The sequence below is a fragment of the Rattus norvegicus genome, chromosome 12 (genome assembly GCF_036323735.1).
Source record: "Rattus norvegicus strain BN/NHsdMcwi chromosome 12, GRCr8, whole genome shotgun sequence".
In the NCBI taxonomy this organism is placed as follows: Eukaryota; Metazoa; Chordata; class Mammalia; order Rodentia; family Muridae; genus Rattus; species Rattus norvegicus.
The window spans coordinates 36,297,237-36,306,162 of NC_086030.1; positions in this window are offsets into that span (position 1 = coordinate 36,297,237).

The window sequence follows — 8,926 nt, forward strand, 5'->3', positions numbered from 1 at the left end:
TCATTCCATAAAAGAGAAGTAAATGACTGTTTCCGTGTAACCGTTTTACACAATTTTAACACAGTAACAATATTATCAGTAGATTCACTCAAGGTGGCGATTCTGAGAATCTTTCCTCTTGCATTCCTCTGACTGTTTCTTAATTGACATCTTTTATCAGCCTTGGGAAGCCCTCAGCCATTGTCCTCATAAATCTCACTTCCCATTTGTTTTATCTCTGTTCCCTGAGCTACAAATATGCAAATGTTACACCTTCTAACTAGAAATGTTTCACCACCCGCATCTTAAACTCTGTTATTCCTGCTTTTTTTTTCTTTTGGCTGTGTATTTCCTCTTTTTCTCTTTTTTCATTTGTTTGTTTTTTGTTTTGTTTTTTGTCCTCAACAGCCTTCACAACTGTCTACAACAGTTCCACTGGGTCCTAGGCCCTCTTCTGGTCACTGTGGGTACTGCACTTCAGCCATGAATCTGTTCCTAAACAAAGCCACTGGGGTTTAAACTTCGTCTAATTCTTGTTCCCTCTGAGTTGTAGAATTTCCACCCTTCCACCACAGATTCCAATTCCCTGCTGTGATTTAGTTTCATCTTTCATCTCATTGAAGACAAACATCTCACGAGGTCACAGCCAGGTCTAGCAACACCAGAATCTGGGCGGTATTGTAAATTGTATCTGTTTTTACCTTATTTAGAGTTTGACTCATTTTTTTTTTAATCTATAGAAGTGGATTTCATTGCACAACTGCTTATTTGCTTTCTGTTTGTTCGCTTTTTTAAAAAAAATTGGTGTTGGGATATGGGATATGTGGAAAATTGATTGTAAATGTCCGAGATAATACTGTGTTCTTCCAGAGAGGAACCACGTGCCTTGTAATCTGTGAGCGTTCATGAGCCAGGGTGAGCTGTATCCTGTTTCTGTAGTCAGGGTGTTTTCAGACAGGGATGCAGTGTTCACAGAGATGTCTACATCTGGTTCCTGTGTAGTCTAAAAGCACAAACCTATGATGCCCAAAACACAGTGGGGCAGAGGTCACAGGCTCCCATCCAGTTGTAAAGTGGACGGTTGGCCTCATTGGTCCTAGCATTCCAGATACATCTTCTGGGGTTGTTTGTTTGTTTGTTTGTTTGTCTTGATCTTTTACTGGAGAGGGGTCAGCTGTTGTTTGCATGTGTTCCTTCTTGTCCTTAACGGGAGCGTGAATTATGCTCATGCTCGAATCATCCTTGGCTTACCTGACCTGCCCCCTGATGTAAACTGAAAGCTTCTCATTGTTCTTGTATTTAGCTTCATTGATTTGGGGGTCAATGATAAATGAGTCTTCATTTGACTGAGAATGGTTTTTAATCTCCTCTTCTGAGAATTGCCTTTTTCTACATGGCATTGATTTATGACGCACACGTCCAAAAGCATTTTAACCCCTCCTCTGCCGTGTCTCATCAGATACAAATATAACCAAGTCATCTGGTCCATGACGGGAAATGTCAATGATGAAACAAAGAGTCTAAGCTAATCTCTGCGTGTGTGTCTTCTGTGGGTATATGTGTGTGAGCATGTGTTTGTGCATATGCCTGTGTGTGCAAGCGTGTAAATGTGTGTTCGTGTGTGTATATGTACGTGTGTGCATGCATGTGCATGTGTATATGTGTGCATGTGTATCTACTTGTGTGTATGTGTGTGCACGAGCATATGTGAGTACACATAGCACAACCACACCAGTTCTTTTTCAGTCACCTTGATTTTTTTTGTGGGGGTGGGAGGGAGAAGGTTGACTGTCCTAACCATCTGCCTGTCTCCACCCTCCACAGTGCTGAGTTTGTAAGCATACTTCATCATGCTGGACTTTTTAAAAAAAAATGTAGGTTCTGGACATTGAACCCAGGTCCTCATGCTATACTGAGATCTATCACCCTGTCCCTGAAGTTCATTATCAAAAGGATGTAAACTTCCAAAATATTATACATTCTTCTTCCTTAAGCATCTAGTCCCTGAAAGTAGGCATTTCCTCTGTTTGGAAGTGAGGGCATGGCACAGGTCACTGTCATAAAAAGATCCCTAACACAGAGAATGCTAGTCAAACTGAAGAATAACCAAGCCGCTTGCTTGGTATCTTTAATGCTCCATCTCACCAAGCCACCAGGAGATCTAGGAAGCAACGGTTTGGGTCTTGCCTCAGTGCTAATGGATGGAATATTAAGAGTTGGTGGGGCATCTGCAGGGTTAAAGGGGGTTGCGGACTCCAGAAAGAGAATGGACTTAATGCTAAATGTCAGAGCCGACTCAGAAAAACCAGCCTGAGCCTCTTGTGGATCGATGACCTACCTCTGTGCTGGTGGCCTGAAAGCTTTCAGAGGTCCTTACCATTGATCATGACCTTTAGACAGCTCTTTTTACAGATGCAAAACGTGGGTGTGCAATTAGGAAGAAGATTGGAATGCAGAAGTCATTCACCCCCCAGCTCTGGGCATCAGGACCAGAAGCCTGGAGGTGGCCATCACTAATCCTTGATCCTCACTGTCTGCTTGATGGAGGAGGCCTTGTTAGTCCACACAACTCCAACAGAACTCAGCCTGGATGATACACTTGATAAAGGGAGCTTATGCGATGGTTGCACATGTTTCCTGGAGCAGAGGAAGTCGAGTTCAGATGTTTCTGGGTGTCCCTTGGCTCCTTTGAGAAGCAGAGATCAGCATTAATGATATGGAGAAGTTGATCACCCATCTTCAGTTCTCCAGGGAGCAGGAAATACATGGCTCCTTGTCACCTAACTGGCTCTAACCATTCCCAAGAGGAGCTCAAGCAAGGATGGGAGCTTATGGGACACACCTGTGTCTTCACTCTGGCGTTTAGGAGCTGTTGGAAAAGATGGTGAACCTGGGACTGTGTCTCTGTTTTCTCCTCAGCTCACTCCAAAGAAAGGATTCCTGCCTGAGAGCATGCTCAGTGTACACACACGAGGACACCACTGTCAGCTAGAGATTCTGTCAAGAGACACTGCCATGCTTGGAGTCTCATCACGTCCCCATGATTTGTTCTAACTCATTGTTTTCCAAATATCAATAACCTGCAGCCTGCCTCTGGGATATACCAAGGAGCTGTCTATTGCAAGTGTTCAGGAAACATGATGAAAATGTAAAAACCTCTTGCTAGACTAGAAAATCTTTCCACAAAAGTGGGGAAGAAAGAAGAAGACAGTTCTATCACTATGCAAGTGTTACGCCAGAAATGTGGAGGCACACCACAGACAACCAGTTAAGAGATAGAAAAGTAAAAAGAGAGTGCACTCCAATAGATAGATCACACTACCTCTCTACTCACAAGATACGCAGTAACCAGCCCTCTACTAGGAGGCATAGACAGAGTCCTCTGCCGAGCACGGTCCCTCCCAAGCTCCCCTGGCAACTGCATCCCAGTATGTATTTCCTATTTAGCTTTTACTTGTTTATTTTTAGTGTGTGTGTGTGTGTGTGTGTGTGTGTGTGTGTGTATCTGCCTTCATGTATGTTCATGAGCTAAGTATGTACAGTGCTCACGGAGGACAGGGAAGGATGACGGATCCGCAGGAACTGGAGTTGCAGACAGTTGTGAGCTGTCTTCATGTGGTTGCTGGGAATGGAGCCCAGGTCCTATGGAAGAGCAGCAAGTGATGTTAACCACTGAGCCATCTCATCAGCAACACCTCCCCCTACACACACACACACACACACACACACACACACACACACACACACACATTAGTTCTATACAGAGCAAAAACACACTTCCCCTCTCTTTGAGACAAGAGCTGTTTTTGCAACTTGGAGGGAGGCACCAGAAAATTTTGGTTCCTGCCCTGTTATCCATGATGGTTGAAGAAATGTCTAAGACGTGATCCCGGCATCCTAGTAGATGGGAATTCCAAGTCAAGAAGCTCGCAAGGGGCATAATTAGCTTTCTAAAGTAATTTGCACATACACATGAAAATCACACACACACACACACACACACACACACACACACACACACACACACACACCAGAGGTTAAGAATTCTCTGGAGCAGCTGGTCTAGGAAAAGGGAGGAAGTGTCGCTCCACTTACACGGAGAACTAAGTCTTACTTTTAAATTGTTTTCACTGCACTTAATACCTGCATGGATAACTATTTACTATTTAATTCAACTTGCTGCCCTTTAAATATAGCTCCATCCTAAGCTACCGTCTTTAAAATTGTAGGTTTGGTGCCTTGAAGATATTTGTCATCATCAAAGAAGGACTCGTCAGGCAGAGACACGTGGACCAGCCCTCAAACAGGCAAAGCCCAGAAAAGAGGTGGCTCCGTACCCTGCCCAGAACCCTCCTCACAGAATCCCAGAGGTGGCACACTGTCCACCATTGTCTTGCCAGTGGAGGACACCAACAGAACAACCCCCTTTTTTTCTAGACTCTGCCCAAGAAGGAAAGAGGTTATGGGTGGGTCTTGCCTACAGAATCCCCACCCCCACAAAGAAACAGCCTATTCTGAAGGTAGTGCTGGGAGCTGCTAGCACCAGGAACTGCAGCTCTAGGGTCTGCAAACAGCTGGCCAGCTCCGTTGGTTCTCTGACAACACCTCCCAGTCTATTAATGGGAGACAGTGAATAACCCAGATCCTCAAGGCCTTTGTGCACATTGGGTTAGTAGGAGAGCCTGGAGATCAGCACAGGGCCCTCTCCCTCAGCCGTAATAGCTCCTCCACATGGTGACTGCACGGAGGTGACCAGGACTCTACTTTTCAAGAGCTAGAGATGAACACTTGCCGGACTTTGAGTTCTCAGGATCCTCCAAAGCTACCAAAAGTTAAACAAGGGCATAGAAGAGACTGGATTGTCTCCTCAGCCACCTGACCCAAGTGGAGAATGCTCCAACTCAGTCCAGGAAACCCGTCCTCCCAAATGTTTCCATGCTCTCCCTCGGCCACAAGGCTCCTCCCCGTGGATGGAGGATAGTGCCATCATCCAAAGGCCATTCCCTGTGGGGAAAAAGGCCATTCACTGAAGAATTAACAATAATAATATATTAATCAATAATTTAAAAAATAATTTAGTAGCAGTAGTAATAATTAATAATAATATTAATAATAATTAATAATTCACTGAATTATTATTTTGCTACTGTAATTGGACACCATTGTTTTATTTTCACGCCATCCATATTTTATAAATACAGAAATAAGTAGTATGCTTCCATGTCCAATGATAAGTCTCCTGTGAGATATATATGTATCAGAGTTCTGTAAACATTTGCAGCATGGTGGTGCACACCTACATCTCACCACTCAGGAGGTGAAGGCAGGAGGATCAGGAGTTCAAAGCCAGCCCTACCCCTAAGAGCAACAACAACAAACTGTAAACAAACAAGAAAGCAGGTCACTACACCGGGGTAGGGTAGCCATAATACAGATCCTAAGAGGGTTCTAAAGTAACTGGAGTTAGAAGGAAGCCATGCTTCACCTTTCCCATGGCCTTAAACAGAAATGATCAGCCAGGATCTCTTGAGGAGATCCTGCTTGGCACCCTGATTGTGTCTCCCCAAGCTTGTATAACGAGAAAGCTCAAGGGTGCCATGCCTCACAGCTGGAATTGTGCCATTAGATCTCGGAAGGATGGAGAAGGGGAGGGAAGGTGGGAGCTAGCTATGTAGTTGGTCACCGCTAGCTGTGGTTTTAGCTGACACAGATTAGACCCTTGGAGGTGGACCTCAGCCTGAAATCCCAGCCACGGGAAGGCAAGACAGAGAAAGGGTAGAGCAACATTCCCACTCAACATGTTAAAAAACAAAAGGCCATCAGTCTGGTATCATCAAATGTTACGGGGGGTAATAAAATGTCATTCTGTCTCTGCTGGCAAAGGGCTCACAGGGAGATGGCAGATGGGTTTGCAGGAGCAGGCTGGTGACAGCAGGGCCATCGAGAAGAGAGCATTTGCTCAGGGAGTCTGCAGTGAAAAAGACAGAGAGAGAAGGAGGAGAAAAAAGGAAAATAGAGGGAGACAGAGAGAGGGAAAGAGGCAGAGAGGAGCAGAGACACAACAAAGAGAAAGAACAAGAGAGACACAGAAATGAAAGAGGAAGAAGAGAGGAGAGAGAGAGAGAGAGAGAGAGAGAGGGGAAGATAGAGGGGGAGACGAGAGGGAAAGACAGACACTGAGAGGCAGGAAGAGAGGGGTAGGGGAGAGAGAGGCAAACCCATCTCTCTGTCTTCCCCAGATCTGCAGAGGAGTTGGTCATTAGTGGTTTAGTCTTCAACACACACACACACACACACACACACACACACACACACACACACACACGGAGAGAGAGAGATACACACATACATAGATAGACAGATACACACACACATAGACACATACAGACAGACAGATAGACACACACACAGAGACACACGCACACATAGACCCCCCAGACAGACACACAGACATACACAGACAGCCAGACACCTCTCTTCCTCTCTCTCTTCCTCTCTCTCACTCTCTCTTCCTCTCTCTCTCTCCCTCTCTCTCTTTCTCTCTCTCTCTCCCTCTCCCTCTCTCCCTCTCTTCCTCTTCCTCTCTCTCCCTCTCTCCCTCTCTCTCTCCCTCTCTCTCTTCTCTCTCCCTCTCCCTCTCCCTCTCTCTCTCCCTCTCCCCCTCCCCCTCCCCCTCCCCCTCCCCCTCCCCCTCCCCCTCTCCCTCTCTCTCTCTCTCTCTCTCTCTCTCTCTCTCTCTCTCGTGCTTTTGTGTCTATTCGCACGTCCATCCCTGGATCTCATTTTGGGAAGGCGAGCCACTATCTAATGGAGCTGAACGCTGACATTTACAGAGGGCTGGGAGACAAATGACACCAGTGACATCTTGTTGTTAGTTCAACATCGTTTCCTTGCAGATGGCAAGTCATGCCGCACTCAGATACCAGGAGCCAAAGTTAAAAGGCTTTTCCTAAAAGCTACTTAAAAATGCCTGCGTTCTCACAGAAACCAGAAACAGCCAGCGATCTTTCCCCGCCAACTTTGACACTGCAGACACCAGCCACAAACTCCACAGCCACGCCTCTCGGTGCACACGGCCTCTGAAAGCCAAGCGACACCGAAACACAACACCAGGTAGCCACATACTTACCGTTTCCTAAGGAGGACTCAAACACAAACTCAAAATAGCTCAGAAGTAGCTGGAGGCAACCTAGCCTCGTTAAATAAATGGGTCCTTTATGGCTTAGAATAAATACCCCCCCACACCTAAGAATGTCCACTACTTACAGTCTTTAGTAGCCATTTTTATTTGTTCAATAAAATGCAGATATGGGTCAGGAACCCTGTGTTATCCCCCTTAGAATATAAAACTTGGAGATGAATACGATGAATATAAACCAGCCTTTTGTTACCTGTCAAGGAGCATGAACGGAACAATCAGCTTCTGCTTGGAACAGGGTACATATTTAACTGTCTCTATCCCCCATATTTAAATATAGGGTTCTTCATGCATGGTGTTTAATGCAGTTTGATAACATTGAACCCCCATTCTAGCCCCTCTCTGCTCCCATTTCTCCCTCACAGCTTCAGGTGTGTTTTGTTTTGTTTTGTTTTGTTTTGTTTTGTTTTGTTGTTGTTTTCTTTAAACCAACTGAGCCCACTTAGTGCTGGCCGTGTGTATGGATGTAGGACTCTGTGAAAGGTTCTGCTTATACTACCACAAGGGAATAGGACCCCAGACTCTCAGCCAGCTGTGAACCCTGCGAGCTGCAACAGCAATCAGCTGACACGCTGTGCCCGGAAGTGGACTAGTGGTATGAACCTTATAGGAATAACCAACCACTTCCTGATTGGATTTAGAGCCCTTTCTACAATACAGAACTGGTGTCTTGCCCTGTCAACTGGGCCAAAACTACATTCCTGGCTAGGTCATAGGCTCTCGGGGAGAACCTAATACTGTTACTCTGGTAGAAAAATCAGTATATTACTTGTAAAAGTACAACTTGCTTTTTTCAGGTTGGTATTACATAGTGGCATGGCCCTTCCTTTCTATTAGGGCAAACACCTATCGGTTAAACAGTGACGTCTTTCTTCATTCATCTCTCTAGCTACTACGATACATAAGGCTATAATTTCTGGGGATTTACCACAAAAAAAAAAAGGGTACTTCTACAAATTTATTTAATGACTTCTACAAAGGGAGAGTTAAAAGGCATGATATACAGAGTGGGCAGCTCTTACCTACAGAGTCTCGTGCTCCAACCCGTGAGACACTGGGAAAATCAGGTCTGTCTGACGTTGCCCCTGATGAGCCAGGCAGACCAAACCTTTGCTCTACCCAAGTCATAGACACAGAAGTAATTTTAAGCCTCATTAAATAACTATTCATCTTCGCTTGGTAACGGGCCCGCATATGACTGGGTCTGCTTCGAGAGTTCTGTGTACACAGGCCAGACACGACAACCTTCCAGGTATTGTAAAGATTTTTAAAGCTTCTGATAAAAGAACGTCCTGTGGCAAGGACTGATGTCAACCCTGATATTTTAGCTTTGATCCAGATGTGAAGCTATCAGTCTTCAATTACCTAAATGCGACAGTGTTACACGGCAACGCTCCCCCGGTCTGACATATTAATCTACTTGACATTCAACGCACTGTGCTGTGTTTTTATAGAGGGATAGCCATTTCAGAAGGCCAGAGCTTCTGCCTTTCAGCCTGGCCCCCCTTATGCCCCGACTGCTTCTGTTAATGCACTTATTGCTGATATAAAGGGGACACATTTAAATGTCTCAAGGAAGGAAAGTACGGGGTGGGGCAGGGAGCTTCTCAGGAGAGTTAGCTCAAGGTCACGGATGCACACAGGCTAAATCTGCCGTGTCTCTTATTCTGTCCCGAATAGATGGGTTTTTAGACGTTGGTAGAATTACTTCATCGTCAATAAAACCCCTGCCAGTAGCTGCTTCCCCTT